This window comes from Amia ocellicauda, unplaced genomic scaffold, assembly GCF_036373705.1.
Source record: "Amia ocellicauda isolate fAmiCal2 unplaced genomic scaffold, fAmiCal2.hap1 HAP1_SCAFFOLD_82, whole genome shotgun sequence".
NCBI lineage: Eukaryota > Metazoa > Chordata > Actinopteri > Amiiformes > Amiidae > Amia > Amia ocellicauda.
In genome coordinates, this window is record NW_027103008.1 from 126480 (window position 1) to 144845 (window position 18366).

Sequence of the window (18366 nt, forward strand, 5' to 3'; positions counted from 1 at the left end):
AGAGGCAGGCAGATCTCAGTGCTGGTAGAGAAAGACACAGACAGTGTGATGCTCACTTTTAATGTATACCACAACGGGACCATCATGGTGCAGGGCAGCGAGAGCAGCCTGGACCAATTAGCTCTCGGCTTCCACACCTCAAAGCAGCAGACTGAGGTAGAGAAACAAGAGCCAGAGCCGGCCACCCTGCAGTCTGCCCCCAGCCACACGGAGCCAGACAGTGCCCCATCTCCCACAGACTGCCCCCCTGTCTCCCCAAAACTCTCCAGCAACATTAAAACACTAAAGGAATGCCTATCAGTGCTGGAGCTGGAGTTTGCGGAGTTCAGGGAGCAGACCTTGAGCACCCTGGCCCAGACCTCCTTGTGCGATCAGCTCCGGGATGAGATGCACAGACTAAAGATGCAGCACAAGGCTGAGATCCATGAGCTGAGAGCAGCAGTGAGAGACCTGGAGGAGCAGAGCCAAACCCTGAGGACGGAGCTGCGCAGAGCGAGGGAGGAGCTGACCAGGACACCCCAGCACAGCCAGCTAAGGAGCCTGCAGAGCCAGCTGGAGGAGCTAAGAGAGGAGCTACACATCACTGGAGCACAGAGACTGCACTGCACTGACCCCACAACACCTCCAACCCCTGACGCACCCACTGATCCACCCACACTCCCCACCACTCCTGACACACCCACTATCACCAGACCTGCCACTAATACACAACCCCCTGAAACGCCACTCCCCCAAAACACACCCGCTGCCCCCACCACTCCCGACGCAAACCCGGAGTAGCAGGTCAACGCAGAGGTGGTCATTCTGAGCGAATCCAATGGGAAGTTCCTGGTTGAGAGGCGACTCTTCCCTGGCCGAAAAGTGAAAAAGCTTTGGTGCTCCACAGCACAGAGAGCCCTGGAGCTGCTCTCCAAGAGGAGGCTTTGCCAAGTCAAACACATCCTCATCCACACCGGCACTAACGACCTGAGTGCCCGCAGGGGCGATGTGGCCTCAGCCCTGAGACAGGTAGCAACGAAAGCCACAGAGGAATTCCCAACTGCCAAAATTTCCATCTCCACACTGCTGCCCCGCACAGACGTGCCCCTGCACATCATCCAGGCCATCAACGCAGAAGTGTCCCGAAGATGTGCCCTCCTCCCCAACGTCCACCTGGCACACCACTGAGACATCCAGCCACATCACCTGTATGACCACGTCCACCTCAACAAGACGGGTGTGAGGATCATCTCAAAGGTCCTCAAGGACACAACCCTGGGCCGAAACCCCACACACCCCCACCTCGAGACCAGGAGCAAACCCCCCAGCCCCCGGCCACATCCCCAGCCACCGGCTCCACCCCAGCCCCAGCCCCTGAGACCCCACGGCCCCATTCCCCACCCCCCCATCCCCAGAGGGCCCATCCAGCACAGCAGAGCGGACAGCCGGGGACCAGCACAGCCACACAGCCACGCAGCAGCGGCTTCCAGAGCCTGGAAGCCCGATGCTGCCCAGCTGGCCCAGATAAGGCAACTCCTCAGTGTCATCTGTACCACACTGCTGAGTTAACTGAGCCTCAACACACATATATATGGTTGTGGAGATGGAGAGTAAGAAAAAATGTGATTTAATTATTCTGATATTTTGATGCAAAGATAAAATCTTTGAGTGATTATTATGTATATCCATATATAATTATTAATAGTAATATAATATCAGTTGTAGACCACAAATTAAACTTTCTTATGTAGAAGAGACAAGTATAATAAAATATATTAACATGTCCTTTAAAATAAGCAGTTGGAATATGCAGGGTTTACACTCCTCAACTTTTGGAATGAAGAGCACAGGCCCTGAACTGATCAACACTGTAAATAGTTCAGATGTTTTCATTCTTGTAGAGACTTGGTGCTGTGCAGATATGTCTATACACTGGATGGATACAATGGATACAGGGAGCTGATTGTGCCCTCCTATAAAAAACCCAAAGTCAGGTGTGGCAGGGCCTCGTGGGGGATTATCGTGTGGTACAGGGAGGAGCTCCGAGCAGCCCTATGCCCAGTACAGAGAGGAGACACACACCTGTGGATGAAAATCAGAAAAGACACCCTACAAAATAACACAGATATATACCTATGTGCAATTTATATGCCACCCGCAGACTCCCCCTACTATAATGAGGAAGGCTTTCATGAGCTTCAAAACGAAATCTGCCACTTCCAGACCCTGGGCTCTGTACTGCTGTGTGGCGATCTCAATGCCAGGACTGGCAGAGAGATGGACTACATCAATACAGAGGGGAACACACACCTGTTCGGAGACTCCCCGCTGTGCCACACACACACCTCCACACTGACACAGCCACGACAGCGTGGTAAACAAGAGCAGGAAGCAGGTAGTGCGCCTATGTAAAAGCCTGGGTCTATATATCATCAATGGCAGGACCAGGGGGTACTCTCTGGGGAGATTCACATACTGCTCGGCTCTGGGCAGCAGTGTGGTGGACTACGCCATAACTGACCTGGACCCACAAGCCAACAATGCGTTTATAGTCAGACAACAATCTCCACTATCAGACCACAGCCAAATAACACTTTACCTAAAAAGATCAGCGCAGCCACAAGTCAGAGCCAAACTTCCCACAAAACTGGTCTCCCTGCCACCCAGTTAGAGATGGTCAGAGCCCAGCACAGAGAACTACACAAGAGCCCTGAATAGTGATGAGATTGAAAACATGTTAGACAGATATCAATCCTCACACTATCAAATAAACCAAAACGGAATAAACTCAGCCACCAAAACACTGAATGAAATATTTGAGAGACTGGCTTTAAAATCAAACATTAAAACAATTAAAAACCAAAATATGAAATCGTCTAAAAGAAAAAAAGAACAGTGGTGTGACCAGGAGTGTGAAACTTCTAGGAAACACCTGAGACATCTCTCCAACACTAAACACAGAGAGCCCGACAACCAGGAGGCTCGCCTCAGCTACTGCCAGGCCCTGCGGCACTACAAGCAACTCCTCAGTAAGAAAAAAGACCACTATATGGGCAGAATAAATACCCCAAAAACAAAAAATGAAATACCAATTCAAAATGGAGAAATCTGGAAAACACACTTTGAAAAATTTTACCAAAATGTTGAAAACAATCCAAAGCCAGAACAGGTTAAAATATTAAAAAACCTAAATAAATTGGAAGAAATCATTAAGAATAACCAAAATCCCTTAGATAACCCATTTACAATACAGGAACTAAAACATCAACTCAAAATCCTCAAACCCAGGAAAGCCAGCGGCCCCGACAGCATCAGCCCTGAGATGCTGAAGCACAGCAGCCCGCAGCTGCAGGAGGCTCTGCTCAAACTCTTTAACCTGGTGCTGAGAGCCGGGTGTTTCCCTGAGGTCGGGAATCAAGGATTGATCACCCCGATTTTTAAAAGTGGAGACAAATTAGACCCCAATAACTACTGGGGCAGCTGTGTGAGCAGTAACCTGGGGAAGGTGTTCTGCAGTATCATCAACGCCCAGATACTGGCCTTCCTTACCAAGCACAGTGTCCTGAATAAGAGTCAGATTGGCTTCCTACCAAAACACCGCACAACCGATCATATTTACACTCTACACACCCTCATAAATAAATATACCCAAAACAATAAAGGAAAAATATTTGCCTGTTTTGTAGACTTTAGAAAGGCATTTGACTCAATCTGGCACAAGGGATTATTTTATAAACTTCTACAGAGTGGTGTAGGGGGTAAAGTTTATGACATCATTAAATCAATGTATTCTGAAAACAAATGCGGAGTTCAAATTGGCAACTCAAGAACAGAGTTCTTCACTCAGGGGCGGGGAGTGAGACAGGGCTGCAGTCTGAGTCCAACACTGTTCAACATCTACATCATCGAGTTGGCCACAGTGTTGGAGCAGTCTGACGCCCGCAGCCTAACTCTCCATGACACAGAGATCAAGTTCCTGCTCTATGCAGACGACCTGGTGCTGCTGTCGCCCACAGAGCAGGGGCTTCAGCAGAACCTGGCGCTGCTAGAGCAGTACTGTCAGAAATGGGCCCTGGCAGTCAATCTGGACAAGACCAGAGTTATGGTTTTCCAGAAAAAAGCCCCATCTCAGGGAAACAGGTACCGCTTCACTCTGGGCAGCACTGGATTAGAGCACTGCACCAGATACAACTACCTTGGCCTGACCATCAGTGCGTCAGGGAGCTTCAGCCTGGCTATAAACGCATTAAAAGACAAGGCACGCCGGGCATTTTATGCCATAAAGACACAATTTGGGAAAACAACAATACCAATAACTATTTGGATTAAAATATTAAACTCCATCATCCAACCAATCCTGCTATATGGGAGCGAAGTGTGGGGTCCCCTCATGAACCTCAATAACAACAATTGGGACAAAAGCCCCATGGAAATATTCCACCTAGAATTTAATAAAAACATCTTACACGTACACAGAAACGCCCCCACGGCTCTGAGGCTCACAGAGCCCGAACACACAATGACCAAAACAACAACAATTGGGAAAATTGACATGTACCTGAAAAGCAAATACACAAAAGATTAGAGACACGAATTAGAATTACAAAACAAATTGGAATGCTACCAGGCCCTGAATAGAAACATTACATTGGCTGAATACTTAAAAATCCAAAATATAAAAGAGAGACAAAATCTAACTAAATACAGGCTCAGTGACCACAGCCTCGCCATTGAAAAAGGCCGCTACAGAAAATTCTGGGTTGCCAGAGAAGAGCGGCTGTGCAGCCAGTGTGACCTAGGGGAGGTCGAAACACAGGCGCATTTCCTGCTGTCCTGCCCTAAATACACAAAAATCAGGGAGACATACTTTAAAATATTAAAAATGCATATCCCTGAGTTCAGCATGATCCCCGATTGCTGCAAACTCCCCGTCCTGCTGGGAGAGGAGGAGCGCACTGCCTTCTTAGCAGCGCAATATGTATCCACCTGCCACAGCCTGCGAGACAGTGTGTAGACACCAGCCTGTGGCACTCCATTTGCAAAACAAAATAAAAACAGTGATTTTTCTGATGTCATGACACAAATTTTGATACAAACAACAAATATGGTTTATATCCTACTTAATTTTATTTCAATGTGTACTATATTTGTTCCACTGAATCTTGTATTGCAATGTTTTGTCTTGATTGATAGAACATTTGTATCTGCTTTGGCAATATTGTGATAGATCATGCCAATAAAGCACCTTTGAATTGAATTGAAATGAATTGACAGACAGACAGACACACGCACACACACACACACACACACACACACACACACACACACAGAGCCAGCCAGCCAGACAGCCAGCCAGCTCAGCCATGACATCACGAGCCTCTCTCAGCTGACTGCTATGACATCACAGAGCACGTACATTCCGTTGCTTGCCGTCTGTCAACCACTCAGTCACTGCCAGCCAGACTGGCTGGCTGGCTGGATGGGGGGGCTGCTTGCTGCTGCTGCGTACCTTAGCAAGCTTATTTGCTTGACCGGCCTTCCTACTCCTCTGCCCACATGCCCACCTATGCCCGATCTGCTGTTCACCTGGATCACAGCTCCGCCCCAACAAGGCAGAGCCCCCCAAGAATGGTACAAACTCACCCACGTTCCCCTCCACAGAAAGCTTTAGCCCAAAATAAGGGACACATTCTGCCCAATATGTCAGCGCCAACCACAGCCTGAGGGACACAGTGACACACGAGCACCGGCTGTAAATATAATGTAAATACTCGTTTGTAATGCATGTCATTGTATTTCAAAAAAGGAATCTGGAAATGGTATACCTATTTTCTTTATTTGTATGTATTAAAGATCACATTTTATTACATTTTCTTTTTCTGTACTTCATTACATCTTATTGTGATTCATAATTCTATTATTTATTTTCCGTGTATATGTATGTATGTATGTATTGTGACAAACCAAGGGGCAGGGTCATACATGGCAGATATGTCAGGCCAGGTCTGCTGCAAGGTGTGTACTCTAGGGTAGAATACCGACCCTAGGCAACTACACTCCCCAGAAACCCTCAGGCAGCCATTCTAGCACCTAATGTGGTCACTTGGTGTTACTTCCTCAATTATTCACCAGGTATATAAGGCGGGCCTGAGAGAGAGAGAAGTGAGAGACAATAGGGTGAGTTATCTGGAAAACAGAGGTAGCTCATAAGGAGAAAGCCAAGACTTATTTATTCCAGACTTTGTTTAAAATAGAATGATTATGTAAGATTAGTTACAACTCCAGTGTGAGTTAGGTTTTGTTTTCAGATTTGTTTTGTTTGAAGTAAACATACAGGCACAGCCCTGTATTTGCAACCTCCTCCCTGGGTCATGACTGGTTTTTACTCCTAAGAAGATCACAGAGAAGACCCGCACATGTGTACAGCCAAGGCGTTTTGTCACATTTGGTGTAGAATGCGGGCAGCACCTCATGAAACCCAGACTGGCTGAGTGAATTTTTTTATCCAAAAAAAAAAAACTACAGGCTGTAATAGCCCAACAGGAAGCGACCAGGGTGCAGCAGGTGGCTCACCAGGATGCTATGCGGATGCATCAGGAAGCACAGCAGGTCCAGCATGATACAAATAAAATGTTTAGAGAAGAGCAGGAAAAGGTGACTAAAGAGCTGAAAGAGAGTGTTGAAGCACTTGCAACCAGGATTGGGCCACAGGGGGCTGCAACCCATTCCACTCCCCGCACCAATCACTTTCTGCAGAAAATGACAAAACAGGACGATGTTGAGGCCTTCCTTATGACCTTTGAGAGGACAGCAGAGAGAGGGATGGCCAAAAGATTCCTGGGCAGGGCTTGTGGCACCTTATCTGGCAGGGGATGCACAGAAAGCGTACTTTGATCTGGAGCTGAAGGACGCCCAGGACTATGATAAATTGAAAGCGGAGATAATGACCCGATTGGGCGTGACCACCGCAGTGAGGGCACATCGGTTTCAGCAGTGGGCCTACCAACCAGGACAACCAATCCGAACGCAGATGTTTGATCTGATCCATCTGGCCAGGAAATGGCTACAGCCAGAGGTCCATTCATCAGCCGAGGTGGTGGAGGCCATAGTCCTTGACAACTACCAACGCTGTTTGCCCAAGGACGTTCGACGCTGGGTTGGCCAGAATGAGGTGCTGTCCGCTGACACCTTGGTGGCCATTGTAGAGCGGTTCTATACAGCCGGAGCAGCAGAGCATGTACCGGAGGTTAAAAACTCGTTCCCCAGGCCATGACGAACCAGCGGACCGGGTAAGATGGTTCCAAAGTACTCTGGGAAACATGACGCGCTGGGTTGGAAGAAAAGAGCAAGACTGGGGGGGGCAAAGGTGGGGCCTAAAGCCGAGACTAAGGGTTATAGGGGGTCACCATCACAACCAATTGTCTGCTACAATTGTGACAAAGTAGGACATATTGCGGCCCACTGCCCAGGTAGAGAGGAACCAATGCAATGTAATGTGTGTGATATGGGGAAAGAGAAACCGGTATTTTATGCCTGCCCTGTTGGGACGGATGTTTTCATAGGCGGAGTACCTAATCCAAAACACATGTGTACAGTGATAGTCGATGAGAAAGAAGTGGCTGCTCTACTCGACTCTGGCAGTATGGTTACACTGGTCACAGAAAAATTAGTAGCGACCAACAAGCTGGATAGACATCAGGAGCTCAGTATCACATGCACACATGGTGACACACGCCCCTATCCCACAGCCCTTGTAAACATACAGACAGAGGCCGGGAAACTAGATTACGAAGTCGGTGTGGTACCCAACATGCCATATGATGTGATACTGGGACGATATTTTCCTAATTTTGGAAAACTAGATAGAAAACATAGTAAATTGGAAATGCACACTGAAAACTGTAAGCCAGAAGTTGCCTTGATCCCACAACTAGAGCTAAAAGTAGACCTGGTTCCAGTTGAGTCGACAGTGAAGGTTTTGGTTGGGGAAAATTAAACTGAAAACATAGGGGTGGAATGTAGTGACGTAGATGACCCTATGGAGGGTGAGGAACCCAGCACTAGCAGGGTGGGTGAGAATCCATTCATAGAGACCCCTGAAGCTGACAATGTAGAAGTGTCAGTGTTAGAGGGACTCCCCACTGATTTTGGCAGCGCACAGGTGCGAGATCTCACTCTACACTATGCTAAAGAAAATGTGAAGGTAGTAAATGGGACCCCTATGACTACTGCAGACCCGCCAACAGCTTATCCTTATTTTATGGTAAAAAATGACCTATTGTACCGTGTAAATAAGATAGGGGTGGACATTGTGGAGCAATTGCTAGTTCCCACCCCATTCAGACGAACAGTTCTCAATCTGGCACATGGGCATATCCTGGGGGGACATCTGGGGATGGACAAAACCAAGGATAGACTCCTGAGGAGGTTTTACTGGCCAGGCGTACATGCAGACGTGACAGAACATTGTAGCTCATGTCCTGAATGTCAACTACATGCTCCTAAACCAGCCTTCAGAAGCCCACTGGTCCCTTTGCCCATCATAGAGACCCCCTTTGCTAGGATAGCTATGGATGTGGTGGGACCTCTCCCGAAATCAGCCAGAGGGCATCAGTATATACTGGTTATTTTGGATTATGCCACCAGGTACCCAGAAGCCATTCCACTGCGGACCATGGCTTCAAAAGGTATTGCAAAAGAGCTAATGTTGATGTGTAGTAGGGTGGGGATACCGAGGGAGATATTAACAGATCAGGGCACACCCTTTATGTCTAAGGTTATGACCGATCTGTGTAAATTGTTGCAGGTTAAGCAGTTGAGAACATCAGTCTACCACCCACAAACAGATGGGTTGGTTGAGAGATTTAATAGGACCCTGAAGTCCATGCTAAGAAAGGTAATCGATAAGGATGGGAAAAATTGGGAATTCATGCTGCCCTACTTGATGTCTGCCATTAGGGAAGTCCCACAGGCTTCCCTGGGCTTTTCGCCTTTTGAACTGTTATATGGGAGGCACCCCAGGGGGATATTAGACATAGCCCGTGAAACGTGGGAACACGAGTCCACTCCTTTCCGGAGTGTAGTCGAGCACATCAATGCTATGCAAGAGAGAATAGCCACAGTCACTCCCATTGTGAGAGAGCACCTAAGGCAGGCACAGGAACACCAACAATTCGCCTATAATCGTCAGGCTACACTGAGGGTGTTCCAGCCTGGTGATAGGGTGTTGGTGTTGGTTCCCACTGTAGAATGTAAATTTCTGGCTACGTGGATTGGACCTTATGAGATTATAGAGCGAATACGGGAAGTGAACTATAAGGTTCAGCAACCCGGCCGCCGACCCCCAGAACAAATATATCATGTCAACTTAATAAAAGCCTGGAAGGACAGGGAAGTGTTGATGTTGACTTACCCCCCTCAGCCACTAGGGACACCGAAGGTGAATATTGCAGCTGCCTTGTCACCTGACCAGTTGAAGGAGGTGAACGACTTGATAATACATAATAGGGAAGTTTTCTCAGGCATACCGGGGCGTACCCATTTAGTCTCTCACAACATTGTGTCTCTCCCAGGAAAGAAGGTAAATATGAGGCCTTACAGGGTACCAGAAGCTCGCAGGAACACTATTAGAAATGAGGTTAAGGAAATGCTGGAGGCAGGGGTTATTGAAGAATCCCACAGTGAGTGGTCCAGCCCTATAGTCATGGTTTCCAAACCTGATGGCTCCTGGAGATTCTGTAATGATTTTAGAAAGGTTAATGAAATTTCAAAGTTTGATGCATACCCAATGCCCCGAGTAGATGAATTGTTAGAGAATATTGGGAATGCTCGCTATATTTCAACTATTGACTTAGCCAAGGGCTACTGGCAGATTCCCTTGACCCCGGGTGCCAAAGAAAAAACAGCCTTTGCAACCCCAGATGGTCTGTTTCACTACACAGTGATGCCCTTTGGCCTGCATGGTGCTCCTGCCACCTTTCAAAGGTTGATGGACCACATACTTAGACCACACAGGACGTATGCGGCAGCATATTTAGATGATGTGGTCATTCACAGTCCAGATTGGGAATCACATTTGTCTCAGCTCCAAGCGGTATTGGATTCAATACATGCAGCAGGCCTGATGGCTAATCCAACCAAATGCAATTTGGGGTTGGAAGAGGCCAAATACTTGGGCTATACAGTAGGGAGGGGTATGGTGAAACCCCAAATATCCAAGGTTGAAGCCATAAACTCTTGGCCTAGGCCTGTCAATAAAAAGCAGGTTAGGGCATTTTTAGGGTTAACTGGGTATTACCGGAGGTTTATTCCCAACTATGCTACCTTAGCGGCCCCTCTGACTGATATGACTAAGGCTACAGAACCCAATATGGTTAGATGGGGTGATACAGCAAACCGGGCTTTCCGGAGCCTACAGGAGGCGCTCTGCCGCAACCCCGTTTTAATGGTACCTGACTTTCAGAAAGAATTTATAGTCCGGACGGACGCCTCTGAGGTGGGGATCGGAGTGGTTTTGTCCCAAAGAATGGGTGATCACGAACACCCGGTGTTGTTCCTTAGCAGAAAGTTGGAATCCAATGAAATAAATTATTTGGTAGTTGAAGAAGAATGTTTGGCAGTGAAGTGGGCTTTGGACAGTCTTCGATACTATTTGTTGGGCAGGCACTTCACCCTGATCACTGACCATGCCCCCCTCACTTGGATGCATCGTTCGAAAGACAGGAATGCCCGTGTGATGAGGTGGTTTTTGAGTCTCCAACATTTTCATTTCACCCTGCAGCACAGGCCAGGGAAGGCCATGGGGAATGTTGATGGGCTGTCCCGGGTGCATGCTTTTTTGCGGCTGTCGCTCGACCTATGGGGTCGCAGCTGGGGGGGAGGATGTGGGACAAACCAAGGGGCAGGGTCATACATGGCAGACATGTCAGGCCAGGTCTGCTGCAAGGTCTGCACTCTAGGGAAGAAAACCGACCCTAGACAACTACACTCCCCAGAAACCCTCAGGCAGCCTAATGTGGTCACTTGGTGCTACTTCCTCAATTATTCACCAAGTATATAAGGCGGAAAGATAGAGTCAAGCTAGAAGGTCAGGCCAGAAGCTAGTTTGATTTCTGTTTGTTATTTACGATGAGAACCTTGGAAACAATGTCAAACGGTATGACCTACGTGCCTGTTCCCTAAAACCATGTGTAGACCTATGGACTCTGTTCTATAATGATATATGTTCTGCTTAGTTAGCCTTTAAGATAACATAGTAATGACTTTCTAGCATGTATGCATGTATGTATGTCCAATTGCTTTGACAATACAAATGAATTGAATTGAGAGGGAGAGAGAGAGAGAGAGAGAGAGAGAGAGAGAGAGAGACAGACAGACTGAAAAACAGACAAACAGACACACACACACACACACAGACATACACACACACACACAGAGCCAGCCAGCCAGCCAGCTCAGCGATGACATCACGAGCCTCTCTCAGCTGACTGCTATGACATCACAGAGCACGTACATTCCGTTGCTTGCCGTCTGACAACCACTCAGTCACTGCCAGCCAGACTGGCTGGCTGGCTGGATGTGGGGGATGCTTGCTGCTGCTGCGTACCTTAGCAAGCTTATTTGCTTGACCGGCCTTCCAACTCCTCTGCCCACATGCCCACCTATGCCCGATCTGCTGTTCACCTGGTCACAGCTCCGCCCCAACAAGGCAGATTCTCCCAAAAATGGTACAAACTGATCCACGTTCCCCTCCACGGAAAGCTTTAGCCCAAAATAAGGGACAAATTCTGTAACAACATAATGGATGCCCACCCAACCTGTGACAAAACTGAGAAAAAAGAAAAACGCCAGTCCTCCTGGGGGAGGGACACACAGCCACCCTGGCTGCCCAATATGTCAGCGCCTACCACAGCCTGAGGGACACAGTGACACACGAGCACCGGCTGTAAATATAATGTAAATACTTGTTTGTTATGCATGTCATTGTATTTCAAAAAAGGAATCTGGAAATAGTAAACCTATTTTCTTTATTTGTATGTATTAAAGATCACATTTTTTTACATTTTCATTTTCTGTACTTCATTACATCTTATTGTGATTCATAATTCTATTATTTATTTTCCGTGTAGATGTATGTATGTATGTATGTATGTATGTATATGTATGTATGTCCAATTGCTTTGACAATACAAATGAATTGAATTGAGAGGGAGAGAGAGAAAGAGAGAGAGAGAGAGAGAGAGAGAGAGAGGAATATGAGCTCCTAAAAAACATTTGTTTTTATACATAAGCGGATTTAATTTGTCATTTACAAATGAATATATAGCACTATAAACATACACAGAAGACATGGAATAGAAATTCAGAAGAAAAAGTATTCAAAAAATAATAATTTTAAGAGAAACACAAAAAGAAGAAAGCAGAGAGACAGTTCAGGAAGAAAAGTCAGAAAAGAAAAGCTGAAGACAAGAATTGGAGGTAAGACCTTTCACCTATAGAGACAAATAATTAAACAAAAAAATATGTATTAATAAAATAAATAAGCATTCTCAGTAGTTGACTCAGCCAATGAAAATGCAGAGCTCCAATTTGAATAGTGTGACAGTAGGAGAGAGCCCAACTGCCACTGAGACTGATACAAATCTATCGAACAGCAGTCTGACTGCAGAGCTGCCTTTTGAAATCCGATACCCTGAAGACATTCGCTCTGCACAGGCTATAAGGACTACAAACAAGCTGTGATGAGAGCATCTCCTGAGACCCTCATCCTAGACTACACCGGTAAAGGAGAAAACAGGGTCAAGAACAATCTACTGTTCTACACTCAGTACCCCACCGCCTTTCACAAAACCCTGTGCCAGACATACCCCAATAACAACAAGAGGGGCATTAGCAGAGGCAGGCAGATCTCAGTGCTGGTAGAGAAAGACACAGACAGTGTGATGCTCACTTTTAATGTATACCACAACGGGACCATCATGGTGCAGGACAGCGAGAGCAGCCTGGACCAATTATCTCTCGGCTTCCACACCTCAAAGCAGCAGACTGAGGTAGAGAAACACGAGCCAGAGCCGGCCACCCTGCAGTCTGCCCCCAGCCACACGGAGCCAGACAGTGCCCCATCTCCCACAGACTGCCCCCCTGTCTCCCCAAAACTCTCCAGCAACATTAAAACACTAAAGGAATGCCTATCAGTGCTGGAGCTGAAGTTTGCGGAGTTCAGGGACTAAAGATGCACCACAAGGCTGAGATCCATAAGCTGAGAGCAGCAGTGAGAGACCAGGAGGAGCAGAGCCAAACCCTGAGGACGGAGCTGCACAGAGCGAGGGAGGAGCTGACCAGGACACCCCAGCACAGCCAGCTGAGGAGCCTGCAGAGCCAGCTGGAGAAGCTAAGAGAGGAGCACAGAGACTGCACTGCACTGACCCCACAACACCTACAACCCCTGACGCACCCACTGACGCACCCACTGATCCACCCACACTCCCCACCACTCCTGACACCCCCACTATCACCAGACCTGCCACTAATACACAAACCCCTGAAACGCCACTCCCCTAAAACACACCCGCTGCCCCCACCACTCCCGACGCAAAACCCGGAGTGGCAGGTCAACACAGAGGTGGTCATTCTGAGCGACTCCAATGGGAAGTTCCTGGATGAGAGGCGCCTCTTCCCTGGGCGAAAAGTGAAAAAGCTTTGGTGCCCGACAGCACAGAGAGCCCTGGAGCTGCTCTCCAAGAGGAGGCTGTGCCAGGTCAAACACATCCTCATCCACACCGGCACTAACGACCTGAGTGCCCGCAGGGGCGATGTGGCCTCAGCCCTGAGACAGGTGGCAAAGAAAGCCACAGAGGAATTCCAAACTGCCAAAATCACCATCTCCACACTGCTGCCCCGCACAGACGTGCCCCTGCACATCATCCAGGCCATCAACGCAGAAGTATCCCGAAGATGTGCCCTCCTCCCCAACGTCCACCTGGCACACCACTGAGACATCCAGCCACATCACCTGTATGACCACGTCCACCTCAACAAGACGGGTGTGAGGAAGGTCCGTTTTTAGTGTTTCTCTGAACACATCCAAGCTTACCTAGGCGCTACATATTATTTTCAATTACCCGTAATTCTGATCTGTATTTTGGCTTGTTAATAGAAGTTATTGAAGTTGGACTCCTAATTCAAAATAACCAATATGTATCTCAACGTAATTTACTGACAGACATCACTCTTTATCACTTTCACTTTTGAAGGAACTGCTTTGTATTCTGTGTATTGTTTTATTGTAGTGCTGCTTCCTTTCTTGGCCAGGTTTTACTTGCAAAAGTGATTTTATTCTCAATGTAAGCTCAAAGTCAAATAGTTTAAATAAGAAAACAATGTATTGAAATGAGAACATCATGAACCTGTGTAATTGTGCTGAAGGACAAGCACTGAAAGCAGAGAGAATTTTGTGTTTGGCATTGAATAGCCTTAAAGAAAACTATGCCGTTTTTGGAAACTTTCATATTTAAGTTGAATGTAGGCAAAAACATTCCAGTCACTCTGAAGAGAGAATACAGTTTACTGTTCGAATAAGTAGCCCCTGAATTGAAGATAAAAATCAAAAGTGCTGTTCGTAATTAGTTTACACTTTTACATCAGATGTCTTGTTTTTGCGTTCCAAATTGAGGAGTTGTGGCATATAATGTAAATGAAGTTACTTCACTAGTAGTGCGATTTTTACGTTGTGTATGTGTGTTTGTATATATGAACTCATACATTTTTTAAAGATTGTATTTGGAAAACAAATTCAGGTATAGCACGTGTCCCCCTTTTGAATGGGTTCTATATATAACATTTTAAAACGAATGGTTCTGTGTAGAACGCTATGTTTGGGGGTTCTTCATGTAACCCCTTTGAAGGGGTTCTACATAGAACCATAAAGGGATCCACCAGAGCGATTACTCGAGGAACCCTTTATGGTTCTGTGCAGAACAATTTCTTCTAAGAGTGTGGAGTGTCGCCACACAATTTCTCTCAGAGGGCTTTTGACCAATGGCAATCCAATCCTGAATGACGTCACCACTATCCTGTTGTACTTTATGGGAGAGATGTATTAAGTAGTTTATAATGAGAAGAATAACAATAATCGCCTGTTTTTCATAGTTGCCTATAGGTTTTGTATCCATTGTCTCCTTCATATTAGGAAAGGAAGTTGATCCATAGCCTACTCAGAGACAACTGAGAGTTGGTCTCTGAGCAGCAGCACAAAGGGGTCGAGTCTCTCAATGTCCGTGTGTTGGAGATATTCCACCATATTGGTCCCAGCCTTTAAAACAATGTTAAAGAAGATGTTAAAGATATTGTAGAAATATATTGCAGAAGAGCAGAACTACAATCACACTTTTTCAATGCTATTGCTGTTTTCTACCTCCCTGGTGAGGTACCAATGCGGGAAGTTTGAGAGAGTATTTCTAAAATGTGTATGATCCAATACACACAGTTATTTAAAAAGCTGACGTCTTGTACATGCTCACCAGAACCAAGCCTAATTAAATAACACATTTAATATTAAATAAGTACATGTGCAGTAGCCACTTGGACAATTACAGATCCCCAGGTCAAAACACAACAGAAAGACATGGAAGATCGTATTTTCAAATCACATCTGTGGCCCCCATAACTGTAATTTGGTATTAGTGGGTCAAAGGATTTATTTGGTTCAAGTGATAATAAGATCATATTTTGAAAACAAACACTACAGGATGTCATATTTAAAATGACTGTGAGTACCTTTCTTTAGTGACGGTTCTGAGGGGGGCAGGGATTAGTTGAGTGTGCTAATTGGAGCTGTGAAGTGTGCAGAGAAAATACAAATGTTTTCTTTTAATATGAAAACAAAGAACTTTTTTTTAACACCGACCTGGGATTGTGTTTCTTTCCAAGTTTCCTTATTGTTTCTGAGAAGAGACTGTTCACTTGCAAAGTGAACTGGACCTGTGTGACTCGCAGGTAAGGAGAGCCCGTGTTGAACTAAGATGGCTACAGTGAGTTTTCCTGGACAAAGCTCGGGCAAAGGATAGCGCAGAGTGCACCTGCACCTGAGATTGTGTTGAGAAGCTTTGTGATAAGAGCAGGTAAAGAGGGAAAAGAAACACAAGTATTTTCTTTGTTTGAAGAACACATTTTGTTTTAACTGAAACGGGACTACAACTTTTGAAAGGAAATAGTTGCTAGTGCACTGTATTTTTATTGAGTTTATTAGAAGAAAAAAGCTTATATTTTGGACAGAACGAACTCGTTTGGCATGCAACTAGCAGCAAACGATGTGAAGCAAACAAAACAGTTAGCAAGTTAGCAAGTTACAGTCTGTCCTAGGTCCGGGGGTGCTTATGGTTGTTTATGGGTTCCCTTACCTTAGCCAGTGTCATGTACGGGTGTCCGTACCTTACTGGAGTGTTTGTTTTTATTATAATATATATACATAATATAATATATAATAATGTAATATTTCAGATAAATCGTCACAGTGAGTGACACCAGCATTATTGTTTTTTTGAGAAATAAAAAAACAGAATGTAGAGAAGAAAATGTTGGAAGGAAGTTGGGAGAAAGACTGGTCTCCGAAGGAGCACCGGGACTGGTGGAAGCAACAACAACCAGATAAGACAGAGAAAGGAATTGTGATATTGTGTCAGGTTGGTGAGAATCAAGAAAAGAAAATAACAGAAATGGAAGATCATCATAAACAGTAATGTGAATTGAGAGAAGAAGTTGTGAAAAATACGATAGAATTAATAGAACTACAAGGCAAATTAGAAGGGCAAGAAAAGTGGTCAGAAAAGGTGAAGGTGTAGGTGCGCGATGTGCTGCCGTGTTAGGAGCGCGTCGCGACACAGATCACTCCGAGGACGACAGGCCCGATTGGGATGATTTAGATCGCAAAGCATGGGAATATGAAAAAGGAGGTTTTGCTAGCGCTCCTCCCCCATATAATCCGGAATATAAATCAATCACTGATTTTGGTTATAATAATACATTGTATCCAGATATGACCGCTCTGAAAACGGTCCCAGCTGCACCCATGCAAGTCAAAACTAGACAGAGTAAAGAGGAAGGTCAATCAATAGTCTATACGACTAAAACCCATGTCCCCTTCTCCCCAGGAGAAAAAGAAATGATATGGGCGTCCCTCCCAAAATTAAAACCAAACCAGGGTAACACAACTTTTTGGGATATTCTAGATGAAAAGATGGTTATTCACCTCCTTCACCCGCACGATGTACACATCATCGTGAAGGCTAAATGTCCGCCCAACATTTGGATACAGTTACTACGAGAATATCAGACCGGGGAGTGGGCTAATGTAGCCTCTACAGATGAGGAGGAAATAACAGAACTTTTTCACAATGGATCAAGAAAACTGAGATAGTGAAATAATGAAATAATCGAGTGGGATTATTTGACATTTTATTCTAAATAATCATAAGCTTAAATAATAAGTTATAAGGGCTGTTTGAGACACTGCAGGGTCAATAAAACATGCCACAGATCGGATATCTGAATTATCTTTAGATATCAATGTGTATGTGCTTTGTGTGTTTATGTATATGTATAGTTTGAAGGTGATATAAGGTAAATGTCTATGTTTTGGCAATCATTTTAGAATTATATTTAAAAATGTAACAACAGATTTATCATATTCATGAGGATCTTTGGCTCTATACAGAGTGCCTCAAGCATCAGAAATCAGAAAGAAAGACTATTATAAGAAAAGTAATCCAAAATATACATTGAATAAACAGATGGATAATAATAGTAATACATAAATAGTCATGGTGTCTCCACAAGAAGAACCAGAATTTGTTTGTTAAACATCATGTTATGGACAAGCTCTGTCAAAAGTCAAATTCAAGGAAACGAAAGGCTAGAAGAGAGCCTGGTGCAGCCCTGACAGCCTGTGAAAGCAGGAGAATGTAAACAGTCTGGTGACATGTTACAGTCTTTCAGAAAATGTTTGGTTATTGGTGCCTAGCATATAATACCTGAAATGAAAGTCAAAGTAGACCATGGTTTTAAGATGAGTGATGTAGGAAAAGGGTAAGATACCGCAGAAGTATAAGATTACAACTATAGAATAAGTAAGCTCAAGTAATATAAAATGCTTTACAGGAGAAAAGTAAGAATGGAAAGGGAGAGTAAAAGAGAAGGTGTCCTAGGATTATGGGAATCATTATTGAGATCAATGGCCTATTGGCTAATATTTTGTTAGGTACATATATGACTTCAATAAACGAATAATGGAGTGACATCTGTATAAATATAAATAAAACATATTGATAAAAAAACCTGAATACATTTCTTGTAAGAAATTAAGAATAGGAGAAAGAATAGCTGTTAGAATGC